The sequence below is a fragment of the Gossypium arboreum genome, chromosome 12 (genome assembly GCF_025698485.1).
Source record: "Gossypium arboreum isolate Shixiya-1 chromosome 12, ASM2569848v2, whole genome shotgun sequence".
Lineage (NCBI taxonomy): Eukaryota > Viridiplantae > Streptophyta > Magnoliopsida > Malvales > Malvaceae > Gossypium > Gossypium arboreum.
The window spans coordinates 35337281-35363922 of record NC_069081.1 but is presented as its reverse complement, the minus strand read 5'-3'; the positions used below and the strand labels follow the sequence as shown (position 1 = coordinate 35363922).

Here is a 26642-nt window from a genome sequence, read left to right as displayed (position 1 = left end):
GTGGGCCAATTCAGTGGAATGCCTACTGAAAATCCTGGCCTACACTTCAGACTGTTTATGGAGGTGAGTGATTCTTTCAAATTAGACAGAGTACCCAAAGATGCATTACAATTGAAGCTGTTCCCATATTCATTGAGGGATAGAGCTCGAGCCCGGTTCAACTCATTGCTACCGAACTCAATTTCCACATGGCAAGAGTTAGCAGAAACATTCCTTATGAAGTATTTCTCGCCTAGCAAGAATGTAACACCCCTTACCCGTATCCAATGCCGGGACAAGGTCCGAGACATTACTGAACCTAAACATACACATACATGCAATAAACCGGGCCATAAAATTTCTTTTAATTCAAACTTTTCAAACACATGTATGTTGTCGCTTAATTGGGTCTACAAAGCCCAAAACATACATGAGGATTAATTTGGGACTACACTGAGAGCTCTGAGAAGATTCGAAAAAACTGAGGGAATTTTCCCAAGAAACAGGGTCAGACGCCCATGTCTCCTAGCCGTGTCTCAACCCGTGTGGCTAACACTTAGGCTATTTTCCAAGCCATATTTCTCACCCATTTAATCATTTATCTTCACCAACATTTTAATAAATTTATGAATCAATTTAAGGTATTCAACCAAGCCTTATAATTATCATCATTTGTTCATTTAGTAGCCATATCAATCATGATAAAATCATAATAATTTAAATCTCAAACTTACTAAATACAAGTCATACCAATGGCTAGTTACAGTTATATCATTCATAAGCCAACATGGACTAATCAATTAATATATATCAGCCATATCTCTGTAATTTAAATATATTTTCATAACAACTTATCTTGATTTCATACTATTTCATATTTGAGCTTAAATAACCAAAGTATTTGAAATATCATCTTTATTCAAATAGTACACATGAGATACATAATTCCATAATTATGAATGAACACATTTATCAAACATATTCCATATTCATATATCAATGTCTCATGTCTCCATATATCAATAACTGTCATTTTCATGAATTTTGAGTTCAATTTCATAATTATTTGTCTTGTGTTCAATTTATTCCATGTCGGAACTTTATTCATTAAATCATTTGAAATATAAATACATATGGACAGTACACTCAAGATGAACAATTATATAATCACAAATGAAATCATTCGTCAACCAAATTCTATACTCATGTTATATCAACTCGTACTTCTTTATATCACATAGTTCCATGTAACACTTACCAAACTTTGTCAAATTAGTGAACGTCTTACGGAATTGAGTACTTTGTTTTCTCAATGCCATAGTTCAACTCTGGTCTTATACATCTTCACATAATGATGCCATAGCCCAGCTATGGTCTTACACATATTCACATATCGATGCCATAGCCCAGCTATGGTCTTACACATAATCACATATCACATATCGATGCCATAGCCCAACTATGGTCTTACACGGATCACATATCATATATCAATGCCATAGCCCAGCTATGGTCTTACCCGAATCACATATCTCACTGATGTCATATCCTAGATATGGTCTTATACAGTAGCATATATCATACCGATGGCATACGTAATCACATCTCTTCGATGCCATAGCCTAGCTATGGTCTTATACGGAATTCACATATCACATGTTGCCATGGTCCAACCATGGTCTTTTCCGTCAATTCGTTTTAGCCACAGAACGAAAGTACTCAACCCTGTGTTCCACTCAATTTGAACATTTAGTTCAATTTTCATACTTTTTCAATATTTACAATTTAATAATGAACATATGAAATAAAAATTTACATCATTACTAATTCAACGTTTATTGTTTATAATCGGGCATGTAATCAATTTATACACAAATCGTTCATATATTTTTCCTCCTCCTCCTCTCCATCCACATCCTTGGTATAAATAACACACTTGTTAGTAACCTTATCCATAATTTTCACTAATTACTTATGTGAATATTCAAGCTATCCACCCGTGTCATAGTAACTAAATTATTTATATCTGGAGCTACGGAACTCCAAATTAAGATCCGCTAATTTTCCTTAAAACTAGACCCACATATCTTTTTACCATAAAATTTTCAGAATTTTTGGTTTAGCCAATAAGTACAGTTTACTATTTAAAATCACCCTTTTTCTGCTGTTTGACAGTTCTTACCCTTCTTCACTAAAAATTTATTATCTCTTCATATAAGATTCAAATGATGTTTTTGTTTATTTCTCATGAAAATAGACTCATTCAAGATTCTATACATATATATATATATTTAAGCCTCTAATTATTTTTATTCAATGTTTTATGATTTTTCAAAGTCAGAACAGGGGAACCCAAATTCATTCTGACCTTTTCTCACAAAATTCATTATATCTCATGATTTACAAATTCATTGCTTACACCGTTTTTTCTATGGGAAACTATACTCAGTAAGATTTAATTTCATATTTTTTTGCATCTTCTAATTCGATTTCTAAAATTTATGGTGATTTTTCAAAGTTAGTCTACTGCTACTGTCCAAAATTGTTTTAGTGCAAGCTGTTCATTGTCATTTTTCCCCTAAGCTTTTAATAAATCACAATTTCGTCCCTACTCAATTAGCCTCTCAATTGAGCTGATTTTTCTCAATTAAAACTTTATTCTATCACTTTAAACTACTTTAAAACCTTTGAAAATCATAATTTCAACACTAAACTTTAATTCCAAACATTTTCACAATTAGGTCCTAAAATCAATTTCCATCAATTTTACTTGATAAAATTATCATATATCAAAATTTAAAGCTTCAATTCTATGTTTATTCATCATATGATTCTAGCACTCATCCATAACAACTTTAAAAATTAACCATGAAATCAAAAACTAATGAAATAGTAAGTTGGACCCAATTGTAAAAATCCAAAAACATTGAAAGTTTAAGGAGAAAGCAAGAATTAAACTTACATGAACCTAGAGTATGAAAACCAGCTTGAACCCTCTTCCATGGCTGTTTTTCAGCTGATGAAAATGAAGAGAATTGAAGAGAATTCTAGATATTCCCATTTGGTCAAATTTTAATTTAGTTAATTTTGGCAATTTTCTAATTTTGCCCTTATTTCACCCATTTCCTGACTTTTCTCAACTATTCTAGCCCAAAATATCTTCTATGGGCTTATTTGCACTTTAAGTCCTTCCTCATTTGACAATTGAGCTATTTAATCCTTTTAGCAACTTTTACACCTTTTTCAATTTAATCCTTTTTATTTAATTAAGCACCTAAACGTTAAAATTTTCTGACGAAATTTTAATACTACCTTATTGATACTCCATAAATATTGATAAAAATATTTACGACTCGATTTATAAAATTGAGATCTCGATTCCTGTTTTTCTCAATTTTTTGACTTAATAAATCTTTATAAAACACAAATTACTAATTTGAAAATCTCTCAAAAATCACATTTGGCTCATAATTATTAAATAAATAAATTTATGAGCTTATTTGTTGAATTTAGTGGTCTTGAACCACTATTCCTGACATAATTGAAAGTCGGCTATTTCAAAGAATGCTAAGTTAAGGAACGAGGTCACTGCCTTCCAACAAATGGATGATGAGTCCTTGTATGAGGCATGGAAGAGTTATTACGAAAGTGCCCTCATCATGGAATCCCACATTGCATCCAACTTGAGACATTTTATAATGGTCTCAATGCTCACACAAGGATCGTAGTGGACGCTTCTGCTAATGGTGCTCTCCTTTCTAAGACTTATAACGATGCTTATGAAATCATTGAGAGGATTTCCAGTAACAATTACCAATGGCCAACCAATCGAGCAACATTAGGAAGACGAGTTGCTGGCATACATGAAGTAGACGCTCTTACTTCACTCGCATCTCAAGTATCATCAATATCCTCAATGTTAAAAAACCTTACCACTAATGGGTCTAACAGTTTTATAGCACAGCCACCAACCCAATTTAAAAATATAGCTTGTGTTTACTATGAGGAAAGACATTTGTTCGAATAATGTCCATCAAACCCAGAATCCGTGTACTACATAGGTAAACAAAACCAAAATCGAGGAAAGTAAGGACTTCAATCCAATTTTTATAACCGATCGTGGAGAACTCACCCCAATTTTTCCTGGAGTAACCAGGGGCTAGAACCAGTAACACTTACGCCCAACCTAGACCAACCCAGCAACCTAGTTTTCCCTAACAATTTCAGAAACCAACCCATGCTGAACCATCCAATAGCTTAGAAAATCTGTTGAAGGCATACATGGCCAAGAATGATGCCTTAATCCAAAGCCAAGCATCTACATTGAAAAACTTGGGAAACCAAATCGGCCAGCTTGCAACTGAACTCAAGAACCGACCACTAGGTGCCTTACCTAGTGATACGAAAAATCCAAGGAATTTGGGGAAGGAGCATTGCAAAGCATTGACATTGAGGAGTGGAAAGACAGTAGAGCCCAACACCATCGAAGCTGAAAAGGAGCAAGCTGATGCTAAAGATTCAAAGGAATTTCAACCGAGTGTCGAAATTCCAGTTTCATAAGAACTAGAATCTACAAAACTTGACAAGGTAATTTCAGAACTAGCTAATTCTGATCAACTAACAACTCTGTTAGATGCAAAATTGCTACAGAAGACCAATCAACCAGTTCCAGGAAAGAAACCACCACCATCCTACCCTCAAAGACTTCAAAAGCAAAAGTAGAAGATTCAATTCAAAAGTTCCTAGACGTACTTAAGCAACTTCATATCAACATCCATTGGTTGAAGCACTTGAGCAAATGTCGAACTACATCAAATTCATGAAGGATATCCTGTCCAGAAAATGAAGTCTTGGAGAATTTAAGATGGTAGCTCTGACGAAGGAATACAGTGCATATCTTTTAGACAAATTACCTCCAAAGTTGAAGGATCCTGGATTTTTTACCATAGCTTGCAACATTGGAGCAACGTATTTTGGTAGGCATTATGTGACTTAGGTACGAGTATTAACTTAATGCCTATGTCAATATTTAGGAAGTTGGGGATAGGTGAAGCTAGACCAACTACGGTTACACTTTAATTAGCAGATAAATCTCTAGCACATCTAGAAGGAAAAATCGAGGATGTATTGGTACGTGTAGATAATTTTATCTTCCCTTCTAATTTTTTTATCCTAGACTTTGAAGCAGACAAAGAAGTGTCAATTATCTTAGGAAGACCGTTCTTAGCAATCGAAAGGACCTTTATTGATGTACAGAAGGGCAAGCTTACTATGCGTGTTCAGGATGACCAGGTAACATTTAACATTTTTATGTTTATGTGATTTCCTGACACAATTTATGATTGTTCTGTAGTGTCCAATTTAAAGGATTTATTAGTAGGGAAGGAGCTCAACTATGTTGAGGATCCATTGGAACAAATTTTGACATCAGATCCTCCGAATGATGAAGAGCAGGATGAATACTTAGTGTTGTTAGAAGCTAATCAAAAGGGACTTAATCCACAATCCTGTTTTGAATCTTTGGAATTAGAGAAAAGGGATTATGCCCAACCAAAAGCGTCAATCGAGGAGCCACCTAAATTAGAACTCAAGGTCACATCTGAAATATGTTTATTTAGGTAACAATTCTACTTTGCCTGTGATTGTTTCAGCAGAATTAAAGCGTCAATCGAGGAGCCACCTAAATTAGAACTCAAGGTACTACCTTTACATCTGAAATATGTTTATTTAGGTAACTCTTTTACTTTGCCTGTGATTGTTTTAGTAGAATTAACTACTAAGCAAGAAGAGAAACTCATCCTTGTATTGAAATAATTCAAGAAGGCTATTGGATGAACCATAGTCGATATTTGTGGAATTAGTCATCTGTATGCATACACAAGATTATCCTTGAAGATGGAAAAAAAGGGACGATTGATGGACAACAAAAATTGAACCCCATCATGAAGGACGTAGTAAAGAATGAAATCATCAAGTGGTTAGATGCGGGTATAATTTACCCCATCTTAGATAGTTCATGGGTAAGTCCGGTCCAGTGCATGCCAAAGAAAGGAGGTATCACAGTCATTGAAAATGAGAATAACAAGTTGATACTGACTAGAACAGTTACGGGATGGAGAATTTGCATCGACTACCAGAAGCTAAACAAAGCGACTAGGAAAGATCACTTACCTTTGTCATTTTTGGACCAGATGTTGGATAGACTCGCAGGGCGAGACTACTACTGTTTTCTCGATGGATACTTGGGGTATAATCAGATTATAGTAACACCAGAAGATTAACACAAGACAACATTCACCTACCCGTACGGTACATTTGCACTTAGACGCATGCCATTTGGTTTATGTAATGCACCTGCTACATTACAAAATGTCTATTTTTACGGATATGGTTGAGAAGTATTTGGAAGTTTCTATGCATGATTTTTCAGTATTTGGAGATACTTATGATGATTGCTTAGCCAATCTAGCAAAGGTACTAGGGTGATGCGAAGAAAAAACCTAGTACTCAACTAGGAAAAGTGCCACTTTATGGTACGAGAAGGGATTGTTGTAGGGCATCGGGTAACAAGACATGGAATAGAGGTTGATAAAGTAAAGATAGATGTTATTGAGAAACTCCCACCTGCAACATTTGTAAAGCGTGTTAGGAGCTTTTTGGGCCACGCCAATTTCTATTGAATATTTATCAAGGACTTCTCCAAAATTGCTAAACCCTTATGCAAATTATTGGAGAAGGACTCGACATTTAAGTGTGATGAGGAATGCTTAAAGGCTTTCAAAGATTTGAAGATTCGGTTAGTTATGCCACCCATAATTATCACACTAGACTGGGATTTGCCATTTGAATTGATGTGTAATGCAAGTGACTTTGCGATAGGAGCTGTCATGGGCCAGCGAAGGAACAAAGTTTTTCATCCCATCTACTACGCAAGTCGAACTCTGACAGGAGCTCAACTGAATTATACGGTAACAGAAAAATAGTTACTTTCTATTGTGTTTGCTTTTGACAAGTTTCGATCTTATCTTATAGGCACCAAAGTGACTGTCTATACGAACCACTCGGCAATTAAATACTTACTTTCTAAAAAATATGCTAAGCCGAGGTTGATTCAATGGGTACTTCTACTTCAAGAGTTCGATCTAGAATTTCAAGATCGAAAGGGAGTGGAAAAACCAAGTAACAGATCACTTGTCCAGATTGAAGCCGTAAGAAGGGAACTCTCCTCTTTATACTAATTTGAGAGACGTTTCTGGATGAACACATACTAAAGGTAAATCATGTCCATAATACCCCTTGGTTTGCTGATATTGCTAACTATTTAGCTTGTGGTTTGATGCCGATTGATAAGACATATCATCAAAGGTAAAAGTTTCTTCACGATGTGAAGTGCTATTTCTGGGAAGAACCATACTTGTTTAAAAAGTGCACGATCAAATGCTCAAGAGGTGCGTGGCAGAAGATGAAGTACAAAAGATTCTATACCATTGTTACTCAACTCCAAGTGGGGGACACTTCGAAGGTACTCGTACTGCGGCCAAGGTACTGCAAACCGAATTCTTTTGGCCAACACTGTTCAATGGCACATATACTTACATAAAGAGTTGTGATCGATGTCAAAGGGTTGGAAATGTCACCAATAAAAATGAGATGCCTCGAACAAATATCATTGACAAACATGTGTTCACAAGGTTTGGAAACCCAAGAGCTATTATCAGTGATGAAAGGTCCCATTTTGTGAACAAGTGGTTGAAATGGTTACTAGATAAACATGGAGTGAAACACAAGGTCACTACAGCTTACCATCCGCAGATGAATGGGCGAGCTGAACTGGTGAACAAAGAGTTCAAAGCCATACTTGAAAACGTAGTTTGTCCGAACCGAGGAGATTGGTCCAAAAGATTGGATAATGCTTTATGGGCTTACAGAATAGCATACAAGACACCTTTAGGGATGTCACCCTACAGGTTGGTCTTTGGGAAAGCCTGTCATCTACCCCTAGAGTTAGACCACAAAGCTTACTGGGCCTTTCGACAACTTAACTTGGATCCTAAGCTTGCTAGAGAGAAATGGATGGTCCAACTCAATGAGCTAGAGGAATTTGAATTTTCTCGTATGAAAATGCCAAATTACTCAAGAAGAGACTTAAGAAATGGCATGACAAGCACATTCGAGTTCGAGAATTTGAAGCAGGTCAACAAGTCTCATTATTTAATTCCAGATTAAGGTTCTTTCCAGGTAAATTAAAATCACGTTGGTCCGGTCCATTTACAATTCATCACGTCCATCCATACTGAGTTGTTGAACTCCGAGGTAAGGGAGGTAATTTTCAAGTTAATGCTTAGTATCTGAAACATTACTGGGGAGATAAAACTGAATGGAATCAAATTTTGTTCATTTTATTAGATGTTTGAATTTTTTTATTTTCCTTTTTAATAAATGATTTAGGGTTTATTTTCAGGATTAGTATGTTTAAATAAATTTTGTCTAGGAGATTAGAACTTAAGCAGGACCGCTTGTGACCCCTCCAATCTTTCCTGGGAATTGATTTTAACATAAATTTTCGAGAAATTATTCCCTAAATAGAAATTAAATTTTTGGTTTTTTTTAAATAAAAGGTTCAATTTTGATCCAAGTTTTAAATTGCAACTGAATTTCAAATTTTCATTAAGTCTAGGGACTTAATTGAAGTATTTTTAAAATTTGGTTCTCTTTTTGTAAATAATAAAAATTAGATGTCTCTTTTTGTAAATATTTTTAAAAGGCTTCTAGAATAAATGTTTTAACAAAAAAGATGATAATTGTTAATATATAATTATATCCATTATAATATATACTAATTATTATCAACTTTATAAAGTTAATATTAGTGTTAATTTAATCATGTTTTATTTGATAAGTTTTTTTAAGATGATAATCTTTAATAAATAATGATATCTATTATAATTTATATATTAATTTTAATCAATTTAGCATAGAATTAGGATTAGTTTATCTTATTTTTTAATAGCATTAATAATTTAATATGCATATATTTAATTATTAATTGTTGTTAACCTAGATTAGAATTAGAACTTAGAGTTTTTAGCTATTAAATTTCACTAAGAATTCTACTTTAAGTCCAATTTCCTTCATTATAAATACCACCTTCTTCATCATTCATCACACAAAATCCTAAAGCACCAAAAACCTTTAAGTGCCAAAACCTCCTAGCTGAAAAGCAGACATTTGGCCAGTAGCCCCAGCTCCACCGCACGCCACAGGCCCACCTCTTGTACACCTGCCCTCAACGTGCACTGTATTGCACATTTCGTGTTGCTGCCCATACCAGGCCCCCATCCCGCGCATTGCTACCTGCGTCCAGGTCCTACGCACCCTCATGCCAGGTCTGCTCGACGAGGATCTGCACGCTACTCACACATCCAGCCTAGCCTGCACGCGTTGCTACTTACTCCCAACGCCTGCTGCGCACTCACAGACCAGAACGACACCACCCTCTCACCCATCCTTAGCCAAATCCTCCAACCTAATTCCATTCAACCTTTTTTGCTTTCTAACTATTTATTTTTTAGGAGTTCTTAAAAAAAGGTGGTAAGATCGAATTTTCTCTTCAATTTTTAATTTTATTTAATTATTTAATTTTTCAATTTATTGAATCATTAATAATTTTTATTTAATTAAATTTTTGAGAAAATAATTTTTTCCATCTTTTGTTCAGGTTAATCATGCCTCGCAAGAGAACTCGTGTCTGAGCCCAAATTGATGAAACACAAAATAAATTCCATTGTGAAGAAGCCAAAGCAAGATACGAGAGTATCTTCAAAAATCAACAGATGCATCCAGAGAAAGGCTTTACATTGAAAGAGAGCAACTACAAAGATTTTATGGCACTTATTCGTCGAGTTGTTGAAACCCTCAATTGGGAATTATTTTGTGAGAAGAGACCTAGTGTGGATGAGGAACTAGTTCGTGAGTTCTATTCGAATCTAACTTCAAGCGAGTTGATGGAAGTTCCAGTTCGCGGAAACAAGGTACTAATAACTTCAAATGCTATTAATGAGATCTTTGAATTGCCTGATTTTGAAAACAATGATTATTCTTCCTTGATGAGCAATATAAAGCCTGAAAATTTGTAAGAAATTCTTGAGAAACTTACTATTCTAGGTTCTAAGTGGATTTTGTCAAAGCAAGGAATCCACACTTGTTGAAGAGAGTATCGACACCACTCGAAATAGTATGGTTCTATTTCATCTGTTTCAGCCTTATGCCTGGCTCACATGGGACTACAATTTCATTAGACTAAATAGTCTTATTATACTCGATCTTAACTGGAAAGACCATTGATGTGGGAAAAATCATCCTGAGAGGGATGCGAAATTATGCCGTTAGACGTAGTGGCCTAGCCTATTTTCCCTTTACGATAACAATTCTGTACTTGAAAGCTAAAATTCTTGCAAACGTAAAAAAGACAGGTTATAGCCAGGGCACAATCACAGATTGGAACCTTTACCGGATAAATGGAGATTCTGTTCTACAGCAGCGAATTGAAGAAAGTGAGGATTTTGAAGAAGAGGAAGAAGATCCCACAGAGATTGAACTAATGCAATCGGGTGAAGTCCCTGATAAGGTGGAACCACTAGAACTAGAAGTTGAACCTGATGATGAAACCTCAATGCTCAGAGCTCAACCGCCTAGCCTAGATCTTCGAGATGAGTTGTCAAAGTTGATGGACATAATGCAGCATATGCAATGGCAGCAACAAGCTTACTGAAGATACTAAAAAATAAGGGATGACTCGATGAGAAGTGCTCTTAAGAAAATTTACAATGACCCATTTATTTTTGTGCCTGAATTTCCAAATTTTATATTTGAACCATGGAGTCCATTATCGAAGAAGGAGCGAAGCGATTCATGCAAAGACAATAATGATGGAGCAAAAGGTGAGTCAATTTCGAAAGGGTCTGCAAATAAATAAAAGGGGGGATTTTGACCTTATTTTATTTTTGTTCTTAGGTCATTTTAGGATTAGGTTTAATTAGGGATTTTTATTTTCACAGAATAAGAGAGGAAAATCATAAATAAAATTTGAACAAGTCGCAATGTATAAAGTGTGGCAATAGGTATATACATGTCTAGGATTGGATCTAGAGAGAGCTTGGTACTTAAGTAGTCAATTTGACTCACCTCCTCTTTTCTAAAATCCTACCTGGTGTATAGTATCTATTCACTTTACACAATGAGAACATTGTTCATCTTAAGTAGGGGGATCAAAAATTTGAATTTGAATTATTTCCACTCAGAATAAAATTTTTCTTTTAATTATGATTAGGGTATATTTTGTTCAATAATTTGAAATTTTGTTAAGTATGCTAAACTTCAGTATAAATAAAGTTCTATTATTTCAATAAATTATTATGTTAGCTTAATAATGATGTGAATGTATTTCTAATAAAGCATGCAAATCATACCATAAATTTTTAGTTCCTTACAAAAGTTAGGCGTGCATGAAAGTTTAAGTTTTTAGAATTGACTTAGTAGTTTCTCGAGGGGAAATCCTAGGAAGCATGGAACATTGAAAATGATTTAGGCAACTTTTTTTGGACCGTTTGAGCCTTTCAAGCCAACCATAATGAAATTTTTATCCTTTGAAACCCAACTTTGAGACTATATGGCCTAATTTTATTTGAACCCTTGCAAATTTAGCCATCACTACTCTCTTAACTATCTTAAAATTGTCCCAAACACTAGACTCAGTACTATTCAAAGTATTCTTTAAAAATAAGTTTGGGGGAGTTGAAAAGAAGAAAAGAAGTATCGAATGCTCTAAAATTGTAATACATTCAGCAAAATGCTCGATTTATAAAAAAAAGAACATGAGTTCTTAAAATAAGATGTACAAAAGAGCATGTGAAAGCAAAGAAAGTTGATGTATTGAAGGTAATTATTTCAAAGGTCTGATACAAGCTGAGTCTAGGGTTTAAAAGCCTAAATTTTTCTATCTTTTTTACCTACCCTTGAGCCCAGCCACGTTACAACATTGTTAAGGACATAAGTTAAACTTAATGATTGTAGCTTAATCTTGAATAAAGGGAATAAAATCACATTAGTAAGGTTTAACATGACTTTATTAGGAAGCGTTTAGTCTAATTTTTGCTATCATAATAGTTGTTGAGATTAATTTGAACGATATGTATACTTAAGTAGCATAACTATCAAATTTCTTGTCTTTATGCACAAGTATATTAAATTCATAATTTTTGAAAAAATGTTGTTCTGAAGGAATTTTTCAAAGCTGTTTTTGAGAAATTCTTTTCAAAATATTTGCATTACTCAGAGCGAGCAATCAATTAAGTTTGGAAGTGTGGAAACACAAAAATTTACACACTTTTTCATACCCTTTTTCACTTAAATTCATGTGAATTCGGTTAAATTCTTGTCGAAAAATAATTAATTTTTATAAAATAATTAAAGTGCACTTAAAATATGAACATGTTGAAATTTATTTGATTTTATAATTATTTTTGATGAATGTTGGTTATTTTCGACAGATTTGTGCAAAAGACGAAAAATGGCTTAGCAGACACTACCAGAAGCACAAAACCAGAAGCAATTTGAAGTATCGAGGTGAATTAGTTTCTAGCTAAGGTGGTCAAATTATGCATATTTATTCATAATATAATAAATTTTAATTTATACCCAATTTAATTTAGGCTAAATAAATTATTTAATTAATTATGGAAAAAGTGGTCTAGTTGAACTGAACCAATTGAACTGAACTGGCCAAGGATTGGGCAGCCCAAAACCGTCCATATGTTGACCCAAATCAGCTTATTAGCTGATTAATTAAGCTTTCAAAGAAGCTCTTGAATACTAGTCAAAGTTTCATTCAAGCCCCTCCACAATTGGTGGCTTTATGGATTTGCCCCAAGCCATATTTAGCAAAGTTGAAGCCATCAACTTTGCCACATTGATGGCCAGCCAAGGGGAAGCTCTTTGGCTACTATTTTTAGAAAATTTTAGCTGCCACATTCAGGTATAAAAAACCCCCTTGGCTGATCATTCAAAGCACACCTCAATTCATTCACATCTCTTCTCTCCTCTCTCACTTTCTCCTCTCATTTTTCCATTTCAAGCCCCTTGCTCTTGTGCCAATTTCTCCCCTTGGTAAAGGGTTATTATTCAGCCATTTTGGAGCAATATTGAAGTGTTCATAGCAACCTTGATCAATAAAGACAACAAAGAACGAAGACGGAGCAACCTAGTCAAGCCACGGAAAAACACCGGATTTGATTCTTGTTCCCTATCTCTTTAACTTTTGTTGTTGTTATGATGAACATGTCTATGAATATTTATGTTGTTGGAATGGTTAATTTAATCAGTTTAGCTTGAATTTAATTTGTGTTGTTTGATTGTATTTCGTCTACTTAGATTATTAAAATTCTGTTTATACTATTATAGGCCTCGGTAAAATGCTTGATTAAGTAAAATCATTCCTAACTTATTCTTGCATTACAATTATGAGGTAGCTAATGAATTAATTATTTAAATGGATTTAAATTATAATTAATGGATGCATTACTTAATCAGTACATGTTTATTCTTCTAAGGTAGCTGAAGGTTAAATTAGCAATGTATCTGGCGATACACTTGCCTTTCATAACTTGTAAGATTATTGTGATTAAACTGTTTCAAGGTAGGGATACCTTGTTACCTCACATAGTCTTTTATGTGCTTATTATATTTAATTAATCAGTTGAATTGACATAGGGATATGCAAGAGATTAGTTCAATTTAATGAGTATGTATGTGCCATAATATGTTTGGTTATTAAAATCTGTTTAATCATTTGAATTAACTTATAGATATGTTAAGAGATAAATGGATTTGTGTAGGTGAATATGTCCATAAGTTAGCAAATTACCGAGTTGCCGTGAATTTATTCGTAACAACATAAGCATGAGTTTAATAATTTTAAGTTACAGAAATGTAAATAAATCAACACAATTATGTCATGTTGATTAAATCATATTTTGAAATCATGCCTTTGAGATTATTTCTTTAGTTATTTAGTTTAAAATCTTATTTTTCTTAAATCACCCTTTTTAATACAAAATATTTTTCTTCACCAAAGTGTTTCAAATTGCATTCATAAATAATCCTTTTCACAGTCCCTGTGGGTACGATAACTTGATATTTACTTATCATTTTATTACTTGTTGCGATTGTGTACACTTGCACATTTTCGGTGTTCTAGATATTTATTTGATAATTGTTTTTACTTTGTAAACATATGTCTTTAATTTGTAATTCTAACAAGACGATATAGCCAATAAAAACTATGATTTTCAAAATAAAGAATTCCAAGTTATTTTTCAATTGCAAAAGGCTTCAAAATCAATAAAAGGCCGTTTTGCAACATCAAGTAGTTAAAGTGAAAGGGTTTATTAAAAAATAATTAATAAGACAAGATTTCTTCAAAATACACTTTCTCACAGATTTCTGGACATATATGTTTTTCATAAAAAAATTAAATTTATTTACTTTCGATTGAACCTGAGTTTTCACGAAAAGAAACAAACAATATTTTATGCGACGATGTAACTGTATAATCTGACTGTAAGGTCTAGGCCGGGTTTGGGTTGTTACATTTGGTGGTATCAGAGTCAAGTTGTAGAACTCAGGTTGTGCATTTTTGTTTCAAAACATTTTAAAAGTATATTTTTTTGCATTATTTGGAAATTCTTTGTTAAACTTGACTTTTTTGATTTTTGAAAATTGAAACTGAGACTCTGACACCGATCCAAGTAAGAAACTTTGAAACTTTAGCTATACTTTAGATACTTTTTGCTACTTTTGTACAATTGATTGCCTATAGTGATTGTAGAAAATTAAAACATTCTCTAAACTCTGATATGCACTTTTGATAAAACTTTAGATCTAAGGTTTTTAAAACCTAAATGAATTCATAAAACTCTGAAATTGTAGATAAGATAATTAGTGCACGTGGATTTCAAGAATGTGGTACCTGTGGGCGTGGTTGTCGTCATTGAGGGGCTCATGTTGAGCCATTTTTTATGGGCAATATGCCCAATTTAGACACAAGTGAGACTGTTGGAACTCCTACCACTGAGATTGAGTCTAGGGCTCAAACTTCTGGGGATGATCCACTGCCCCAAGCAATGTTGAGGGTGTTAGAAAGGGTCGTTGGGACCCATACTGGATCTAGGAGCCGAGGGACAATAATTGAACAACTCTAGTCTAATGGGGCAGAATTATTTAGAGGTGTCACTGTGATCGCCTTGGTTGTGGCAGAGTACTAGTTAGAGGCCAAAGAAAGAATTATGAACAATTTAGGTTGCACCCCAAGCAGAAACTAAAGGGTGTGGTATATTTATTTTGTGAGAAAGCGATCAGTGGTGGCTAACTATTGTGGAGGGTACCCAACCTAAGCGAGTGACTTGGCCCTCTCCTCAGAGCACCTTCTAGAATAAATATGTAGGTACGAGTTATGTTGAGGCATGTTGACGTTAGTTTATGGGGCTAACCCAAGGTGAGAGATATGTGGCTGAGTAAGAGGTTGAATTTCTGAGGTTGAGTGGCTATGCTTGCAATTTGGTTGAGACCAATTATGATAAGAGTATCAAGTTTGAAGAAGGGTTGAGGTATGATATTAAGGTATTAGTAGCTCCTCAACGAGAGCGAGTCTTCAAAACTTTGATGAAGAAGGCAGAAACTACTAAGGAGATTAAGCTCATGGAGCACAAGAAAAGAATAAGGAAAAGAACCAAAATAAGAATAAGAGGGATTCAGGTCCTTCTATTTCTTCTCAATGGTCTATGAAATGGCCTAGGGTTGAGATACTTGATCTGCTATAATTCGATGTAGCTGATTAAACTAGTTTTCGCACTTTAAGAGCTTGAGCATTTTTGTTAAGTTTTAATTACATTTTCGTAAGTTTAGTTAATTTCAATAAAGTGTGTAATATAAGTATTTTACTTAGAGGCCAAATAATTTGTAAGGGTGAGCCAATATACTTTGTGAGCATGAAGGAGACCATTAGAAGGCATGCTAACTCGATACTGATCCTTATGTCACAACACGAAGAATTAGATGTCGCAACATAGGGAGCATAATAAAAGAATTCCAAGACTACCTTCGATGTCACGACACAGCCTGAGGATGTTACGGTATACCCCTAAAGGCACCTTAAATATAAGCATACTTCCCTTTATGTCGCGACACAGGACTTGGTGTGTCGCGACATCACCTCTGTACAAGAAATAATTATGAGCTAGGGGCATTTTGGTCTGCACAATCAAACATTAAGAATGAGGACAACAACTGACCTAGAGTTAAGGACAATGACCACCCTAAAGTCTATAAATAGGCTCATTTAATACATGCTACAAACACCTTTTCATATTGTTAATTTTCTCTTTTGATTTAGTATTTAGTTTTTCTTTTCTCTTAGGTTTAGGTTTTATTCTAGTTCTTGTTATTTGTTTTTTTGGGGAAATCGATTTGGGCAATACCATCAAACTTTGTGAGGATTCTGTGCTTAAATTCTAATATAAATTAGGCTTTTTCTAAGCTCTATTCTTTTGAACTACTCTTCATGTTTGTTCTTTTTGTCAAGTTTATATTGTTTATTAGATCCATCAGGAACTAATCCTCTTGTGGGGTATTAATGAGTGGAGGTATGATTAATTAACTATTTTGTAAGGTTTTCTTAACGGATCAACTATTCAGGAAAGAAAGAACCTAAACCCTAGGACTGGCACCCTAGGGAGTCATTAAGGTGGGAAGTAACCTAAATTTGTTATGGCCAATCTGTGAACACATTAACCCTGAATTAGTCCGGACTGTGAGATCGAGAGATAAGTAATTCTTGCTAACTTTTTATTCTAGTAGAAGATCAAAAGATCCTGTTGGGATACTGACTAGTTGATTGAACAAGAAAGCTCAAAGTGACAGTTGATTATGACTACCGAAGCGAGCTAATAACCCATGATCAGACTTTATATATTTTACTCTTTGATTTCTTGCCTTTTATTTATTTCTTTTCTTTCCTTTATTATTTTTATTATTATAGATCACCAAAATCTTTCTTTTTATTTATCATAATATAATCCGTTTAAAGTACTAATTAGATCTATTTATATTTAAATTAGAATTAATTTAGTGCTCGCCTCCTTTGGGTATGATCCGCGGAGTACTCACCTACTCCATTGTAATTATATTACAACCTAACCTGTATACTTACGAATACTGTCTTTTATATCTCTTGTGCAGGATTTTTACCCTGGACGTTGGTACGTCCGAAGGCGGTCAAGTTGTTGGCACCGTTTTTGGGGAGACAACATCACTATATTGATTTTAATTTTTTATATTAATAGAATAAATAGGAAATTTACGCATTATAGATATGAAATTTAAACCCTAAGTTAAACATTCCTTTATTTTTTTTAGCTTCAAATTATAGGAAATATGATGCAAACACTAGAGACAATTTTTTATACAGATTGGTAGTTGTCTAGTATTACGTATCCTATTATTTATAATTCACATTTTGAGCTAAATCCTTCTTTGCTAATATGGATTTCTAATAATATGACATTTAATAATCCTAAGACAGAGGATCCTATAGCTTTTCTATGACAATTTTATTATATATGCAGTACTATCACTTATGCTAGAGTTCTGCCAGACTCTATCAAATTATTATTAAATCTGTTTGCATTGGATGGAAAAGCGAAAGCTTGGTTAGATGCACTCCCACCCGATACTTTTACTACATGGATTGATTTTGTGTAGCTATTCCTTCGCCGGGTCCTCCCTATGACTCAGGTACTCAACATTTATGAAAAATTATTTCAATTTAAATAGTATATTACTAAAACGTTAGGACAAGCCTGAGAAAGATTTAAAACAATCATCATATCAGTGTTAGGAGGAGGCATACATTTTATAGTTCAAATCCAATATTTTTACGACAAATTGAATAGTCAGAACAGGTAAAAAATTTGATATCATGACTAAAGGGAGCATCTGGACGAAAATTAATAAGGAGGTAATGGAAGTATTAGAAAGATTCCATGAAAATGAATTTTCTTTGGGAATATATCAAGAATTAAAAGTATGGGAATTGGAAAATAGCAAAACAAAGAAGCAAAAGTGCAATAAATTAGAGACCATTACAGAAAATTTGGTTGACCATGAATATGAGTTAGAAGAAGAAAAATAGGATGATACTGAACAAGAAAATGATCAGACAACAATTTAGTTAGATTGATGGCGTCAAAGTAAGGGACAACCAAAACAAATTATTTTAAACACAACAAAAATGATACCCTCCGTTATGAAACCTTCTAAGTTAGAAGTAAAACCTCTATCACAACATTTAAAATACGAGTACTGGGGAAACAAAATATATTACCTGTGATTATAACAATCGGGCTAAGTTTAGAATAAGAAGAGGCTTTATTAAGTGTTTTAAAAACCAACAATAAAGCCATAGGATGGACAATCGCTGACATTAACGGAATCAATCCTACATTATGTCAACATAAGGTTAGATTAGAAGATGAAAAAAAGTTGTAGTATATGCACAATGACGACTTAATCCAGCTATGAAGGAAGTGGTCAAAAAAGAATTACTTAAATGGTTAGATACATGTATTGTCTATGTTATTTTCGACAGTGAATGGGTTAGTCCTACGCAATGTGTCCCCAAAAAAGGTGGCCTGGAAGTGGTTGAAAATGATAAAAATGAATTAGTTCCAACAAAAACAATTATTGGTTAGAGAGTAGTCTCGATTATCAGAATTAACTGATGTAACAAAAAAGATAATTTCCTACTTCTTTTTTTTAATCAAATGTTTGATAGGTTAACATGGAAGGATTATTATTGTTTCCTTGACGGATACTCAAGATACCATCATTTCCTAATGTAACACCCCGAACCCGAGACCGTAGTCGGAATCGAACACGAGGTGTTAACAGACTTCAAACCACTTATTAAAAATTTCCCAGACAAGCTGCCAATCTACATACTAGTCACTTCAAAAATCATATCTTGAGTTCTGAAACTCAAAATCTAGTTCCGTAAACTTTCCCCGGAACTAGACTCCTATATATATATGGTAGAATTTTTTTAGAATTTTTGGTTGGGCCAATTGGTACAGTTTATTAGTTAAAGTCACCCCTGTTTCAGGGTTCGACTACTCTGACCTTCATGCATTACGACTTATATATTTCCCTTTACAGAGCTTCAATGCTTATGCCGATTGTTTCTAATGAAACTAGACTCAAAAGGGAATCTATAAATATAAGGCATGACTTCTAATTGTCTCTGATTAATTTATGGTGAATTTCTAAAGTCGGAACAGGGGATCCAGAATTCGCTCTGGCCCTATTTCACAAGAGTTTAATTATCTCCTAACATACAGCTCATATGGTCGTTTCGTTTCTTCCATATGAAAATAGACTCATCAAGCTTCGATTAAATAATTTATTCCTTATTTAATTCCATTCCTACTATTTTTAGTGATTTTTCAATCTCACATCACTACTACTACCAAATCATTACTAAAGCAAACTATGCCTATTTTGTGATTTTTCCTTAATCTAACTAATAATTCATCATACATATCATGAATTTAACACGAGAATAATCAGCCATGACAACATTATCAAACCAATTTTACTAAGACTTATGACGAAGTATCATAGGACCAAAATTCAACTTAATATTTATGCCATTTTCGCATGGCTAAAGTTTACATACCAAAGTTCAACAAAACATAATAGCCTATACATGCGAAATGTTCTCCTAGACCAACTAAGAAGAAGATACCCCAAAAGTTGCAATCCGGTGTGATGACTTAGATGACGGTCCGAGCATGCAAAAAGACGAGTCCAAGGAACCTAAAATAGGTGGCAAGCAAACACCGAATGAGTATATAACTCAGTAAGTCATAAGCAATGCACTACCATCCATTAATAACATTATCACAAGAGGAAACAAAATGGAACGAGGCTAATTACTCCATCCAAACCGAACTATACCATAGTTCCTTAGACCTTTCAGTTCAATCTCATACCAAGTTACACATCCACATTCCATATACTAATCAATAGGATATTTGAGGCATTTTATACATCATTTTGTTTTCGTTACAATCATACAACTAAATGACCTTTCACTTATTCCACGATAATTCTTATGTACGTGACTTCAATTAAAATTGTCACATAGGTTCAAAACTTACCAAGCTCAACTCCAAATATAAACATAGCGCCTATTAGCCATGAACTCAAGGTACTTACCCGATCCCTGTCCGTGATCAACTCAATAATGTCGCACACTCAGTGTCAATAGTGATTCAAAAACATATAGTGAGTCCGCACACTTAGTGCTATATAATCAACTCGCACACTTAGTGCTATATAATCAAACTCGTACACTTAGTGCTGTACAAATTTTAAACCCGCACACTTAGTGTCAATCTCATGATCATAAATGTTTATACCCGCACACTTAGTGCCAAATCAACAACTCAATACATCTCACCTCTTTTCTTTTCATTCAATACTTTCATCACCACATACATACATGTATATAAATTTATCATTCCTTTCGGCATAATTACATAGACATTATGTCTATTTAAATCAATACAAAATATATGCTTAGTGACTTACCTTGTGTTGGGTAAAATAGTTCCAAGTCGGCTACTTGATGACCTTCGTCTTTCCCTTGCTTGATTCTCCTCCTTTAACTCCTTGAGCTTAATCAATAAATCAACTAGTTTAACCATCTTGCTAAACATTCATAATTCAATTACACATGCATATGTATGTTTGTATATTCGCAACCATCCTCACTAATTACCCATTTAGTCGATTATACACATAATTAAAGGTAACATCACGAACGGGCATACTTATGTATATTTATATATATATATATACACTTCCAAATGGGCATCACAATTAGATTTAACACCACCTTCATACTCAATTAGATGGCCGAATGTATGTATATATATACAATGTCAACTATAACATCTTTTAAACACCTAATTTCATCTCATGAACACTTAATCAAATTTTCCTAATCTAGCATATATTTTCACGTCTATTTGTAACATCATGTAAATTCACATATGACTACATTTCTTAAGTTCTACATCTTAATGCCCATTATAGCCACTCCCATGGTCTAAATCTAACAATCGGCAACACCTACCTTTTCACTATGTTAGCCGAATACTCATTCTCTTCTTAGTCCTAAATTCGGCACTTCCAACAAATTAGCTTAACAATTCCAACTTTCATGCTAACATCCCAAGCAACTTAACACATCCATATAACTAGCATGCTAATAGCATCAAGGTATCAACCAAAATTTTTAGGCTCCTTAGCCAAATTCTAACCCTCCATCAACCCCAAATCCAACCATGAGATAGATAGAATTTAGACTCATCACCCAAAGGTTGTATATACTTCCAAAGATACCCTTGAACATACCTTAATCTAGAGGACCACCTTGGCCTAATCTTCCTTCTTCCCCTTCCTCTAGTTACAGCAATTGCAAAAGAAAGAAAACATGAACACTCCTTCTTCTTCTCAAGTCACGGCAATGGAGAAGAGAGATGAGCATTTTTTTTTCTTTTTCCTTCTTTTACTAACATTATTTTATCTCCAATAACCCAATTTCTTATTATAATATCTAATTAAACATATGTATTGCCCATCAACATTCCATCTTGGCCGGCCACTATAAAGAAATTGGGCAACTTGACATGCAAGTCCACCTTTGTGTTAACATGCACTAATAAGCCATTTAAAATTAGCCTATCATATTTCACTATGTCTCATATTGATCCCTATTTAATAATTTCTCATGCAATTGGCAAAATTAGAGAATGAAACTTCCACATACTCATGTACACACATAATAAGTATAGAATATAGCAATTAATTATTTTTATGACTCGGTTTTGTGGTCCCGAAACCACTTTCCAACTAGGGTCACACTAGGGCTGTCACACCTAATACATCCAGATGACCAAGAAAAAACTACCTTCACATGTCCTTTTGGTACCTTTACTTTCAGACGAACACCATTTGGGCTCTCTAATGCTCCAACAACTTTATGAGATGTATGACTACTATTTTCGTTAACATGTTAGAGGAAGTCTTGGAAATGTTTATGGATGATTTCTCGTTCTGTGGAGATTCCTTTCAAGGATTTCTGGACAATCTTGAAAAAGTCCTGCAAAGATATAAAGAAACTAACGTAGTATTGAACTGGAAAAAAATGTCATTTCATGGTCAAGAGGGAATTGGTTTTAAGGCATCAAATTTTAAGAAAAGGCTTAGAAGTAGACAAAACTAAAATTAAGGTTATTAAGAAACTTCTGAATCCTACAATATTTTGGGGAGTGAGAAATTTTCTAGGACATACTGGGTTTTACAAGCAATTTAGAAAAGATTTCGCCCATATCTCTAAGCCGTTGAACCAACTATTGTAAAAAGAGACACCGTTTGTATTTGACCAGGAATGCATCAAAGATTTTGAGATAATAAAAGAAAAAAAAACTTATTTCTACTCCTATAATTATTACTTCTAACTGGTCAAAGCATTTTATTATAATGTGCGATGCTAGTGACTATGCTGTAAGGGCAGTGCTGAGACAAAAAAGAAATAACCTATTTAGAGCCATTCGTTATGCAAGTAAGACACTCGATTCAACACAATGCAATTATGCTACGAGTGAAAAGGAAATGATTGTTGTTGTGTTTGCTTGTGAAAAATTCTGGCCGTATTTGATGGCAAACAAAGTTTACGTTTACACTGACCATTCAACATTAAAATATGTTGTAAAGAAAAAGGAAATGAAAGCTAGATTAATGAGATGGGTATTACTGCTTCAATAGTTCGATTTATGGACAATGGACAAGAAAGAAACAAAAAATCAAATTGAAGACCATCTCTCTAGAATAGAGAATGACTCGAAACAATTGGATTCTGAAGAAAAAAAAAGAGATTTTTGTTTACGAACAATTGTTCAACAGAGACATCCACAAAGTAAAGTTCAGAAATAATGGCACTTGTGGTATACTGATTATGTATACTATATCGCTAAGGGCATTTTACCACCACAATTATCATGGCAACAAAAGAAAAGGATCATGTACGAAGCAAAAATTTATAACTTGGAAGATCCATAGGTCTTCCAACAGTGTGCAAATCAATAGGTAAGAATATGTGTAGTAGAGGAGGAAATAACTGATATTCTACAAGGATGTCATACATCTCATGTGGGGGACATTTTGGCAGAAAAAGAATGGCCCAAAAAGTACTACATTAAAGATTCTATTGGCTAAAAATGAACAAATATGCTTATGAATTTGTTCAAAGATGTAAGAAATGCCGAAGAACTGGAAGCATATAAAAAAGAGACAATATGCCATGAATCGAGATACTTGAAGTAGAAGTATTCGATGTTTGGGGAATTGACTTTATGGGACAGTTTCCAAGTTCTTTCGAGAACCAGTATATTGTACTAGTTAATGATTGTCTCTCTAAATGAGTGGAAACGGTAGCATTACTACCAATGACACTAAAGCAGTGTGAGATTTTTAAGTAATTATGCATCGGTACATGGATATATCAAAATATGATCAAATGTGCATGGAATAATAAAAAAAAAGAACATTCTTTCCACATCTGATTACAAGGTTATGCAAGAAAGTAGGACTGCCTATGGAGCAGCTGGATAAATAGATGAATCCTTGAAGAAGCTGCTATGAGATGATGTCTATAAGCAGTACTTGATTTTATAGATGAAACAAAAGGAGTAGAGAAGAAGACAAGGACTCCAGGAGGAAGATGATTAAAGCATATATATATTTAGTAAAACTATTTTTTTAGGATTAAATTCTATTAGGAAATAAAGTTACCTTTTAGGATTTTGTAATATTTAATAAACTATTAAATAATTCAATTCATATGTTTATGAATTTTTGTACAAACTCCTAGCAGAAACACAAAACAATGTGAATTCTTAAGGAAGAAGAACCCACCCATAGTCGATAGGATTACCACAATAAGTCAAGTAATTTCTTTTTTTCCTTTTCTCTAGGGTTACACATTGAGGACAGTGTATTATCTAAAGTGTTGGGGGTAACATAGAAATTTTATTTTGAATTTTTATGCTTTTTATTTTTTATTTTTCTTGTCAATTGTATGCTTAAGCTTATGGAAATACAAGTGATTGGTTAGGAGCATGTACATAGGTTGATTGCATTTACATAAATTTGGCATGATGATAGGTGATTTTAAATTTTTTATTATTAGGGTATTAAGTTATATATATTACACTATAAATAGGAATTAAGAAAATGTTGAATTTGTTGAATTTGTGATATAAAGAATACAAGGAAATGAGCATGCTAGTATGAATGATAAATTTTGAATTTTTGATTGTTTGGTGATAAATTTTGAATTTTTGATTGTTTGGTTGACTAAATTTTTGAATATTGAGATACCTAGGGATCACTTAAGACATTTTTTGGTACACACCGAGCCAAAAAGCAAACCATATTTTTTCATCTTTAGTACCTATTTTGAGAAAGAAAACCCTTCATGATGAACCTATATACAAAACCTAAGGTAAAAACGATATTTGTGTTGACCCTTTTCTTTGGTCCTGAATTACATGAACATAGACATTTGGCCATACATATTGAAGGATAACTAGATATGTTATGGTTGTTTTGTAAAAACAAGAGCGATACGAAAGATTAGTAGAGTATAGTGATATAGATTAGCTTAAAAGTGAAAAAAGAAAAGAAATCAAAAAGAAAATTTAACGAGTAGAAAAAGTACATGAAAAGTAAAAGCAATTGTGAGCGAGGTATCGAGAAAAAGAAAGCAAAATTGAAAAAATCACAATTATAGAAAAACTCGATCATTATTGCATAAAAACTCATGAACTAGCCACAGTTTCTGTATGATACTGAGATTTCCAATAAAGAGATAAAAGGAAGAAGACAGAAGAAGAAATAAGGCTGTGAGTGGAAAAGAGTCACTAAAGGGGAGAATAGGGGACAATATGATGTGTGAAGCTATTTTCGTGCTTGAAACTATTTGATGCTTACTGTTCTTGAAATCCATATCTGCCTAAGCCTCAAAACGTTACAGGTGGAAAAGCCCTATGTGATCTAGGTAGACTTATTCAAAACTTGAACTAATACTGAATAATTGTATTTATAACTGTTTGTATTCTACTAGGATAATCAAATTACTTGTATAATTTATTGATGGATTCCTACATTTGAAGACTCGTAATGCTTGAATTCTTTGTAATATACTGAACTTAAGTGTTTGATATCAAAAGCCGTAACTCAACTAAATATCATGTCAAGATTATTTGTGAATATGAAATTCTTGTTACTTGCTTTTGTAGGGACATTAGATTCGGGAAATACCATCAAACTCTATGAGGATTCTACTCTTAAATTCTAATACAAATAAGAATTTTTCTAAAACTCTATTCCCTTGATTCCTCTTCATGTTTATTCTTTTTGTCAAGTTTATATTGTTTATTAGCTCCATCAAGAACTAATCCTCCTATGAGGGATTAGTGAGTGGAGGTATGATTAATTAACTATTTTGTAAGGACTTCTTAGCGGATCAGTTGTTCAGGAAAGGAAGAAACTAAACCCTAGTCATGACAACCCTAGGAAGTCATTAAGATGGGAATTAATCAAAATTCGGTATGGCCTATCCATGAACACCTTAACCTTGAATCGGTCTGGACTGTGAGGTCGAGAGATAAGTAGTTCTTGCCAACACATTATTTTAGTAGAAGATCGGAAGATCCTGTTGGGATATTGACTAGTTGATTGAATAAGAAAACTTGAAGTGACAATTGATTATGACTATCGAAGCGAGATAATCACCCATGATAAGATTTGATATATTTTACTCTTTGATTTCTTGTGTTTTATTTATTTCTTTGCTTTATTTTATTATTGTTATTAGTATAAATCACCAAAATCTTTCTTTTTATTTATCGTAATATAATCCATTTAAAGTACTAATTAGATTTATTTATGTTTAGGTTAGAATTAATTTAGTGTCGCCTTATTTGGTTACTATCCTCAGAGTACTCACCTACTTCGTTGTAACTATATTACAACCTGACCCGTATACTTGTGGGTACCATCTTTTATATCTCTTCTACGAGAATTTTACTTTGGACATTGGTACGCTCGAAGGTGGTCAAGACCATAGCATGTTGAGCCAACTGCGAGGGTTGAACAAGTTTCAGTGTGCTAGTATTGTAAAAGATACTATCTTGGCGAGTGCTGGGGGATGATTGAAGCTTGTTTCAGATATGGATCTACTAGGCATAGGTTTATTAAGTGTCCTCGTATGATTGAATCGGTGTGAGCTCCAGTTCAAGATTAGACTCAGCCTTAGAGGCTCGTTTAGCAGGCCACTAAGGTCTGTGGTCAGTGTAGGGGAGGTAATAGAAGTGGTCGTGGTCAAGGGACATCGGACAGAGGTGTGATTCATACTGTAGCAAGATAACCAACTTTAGTTTACGCTACGAGGCATTCTGAGGATAGAGATTTGACCAACATGA

General features: G+C 33.8%; 1 pseudogene; it reads right to left on the bottom strand.

Annotated features, from left to right (window-relative positions):
* Nucleotides 1-3548: 3548 nt before the first annotated feature.
* On the bottom strand, nt 3549-3645 carry LOC128286368 (small nucleolar RNA R71; annotated as a pseudogene).
* Nucleotides 3646-26642: the final 22997 nt, after the last annotated feature.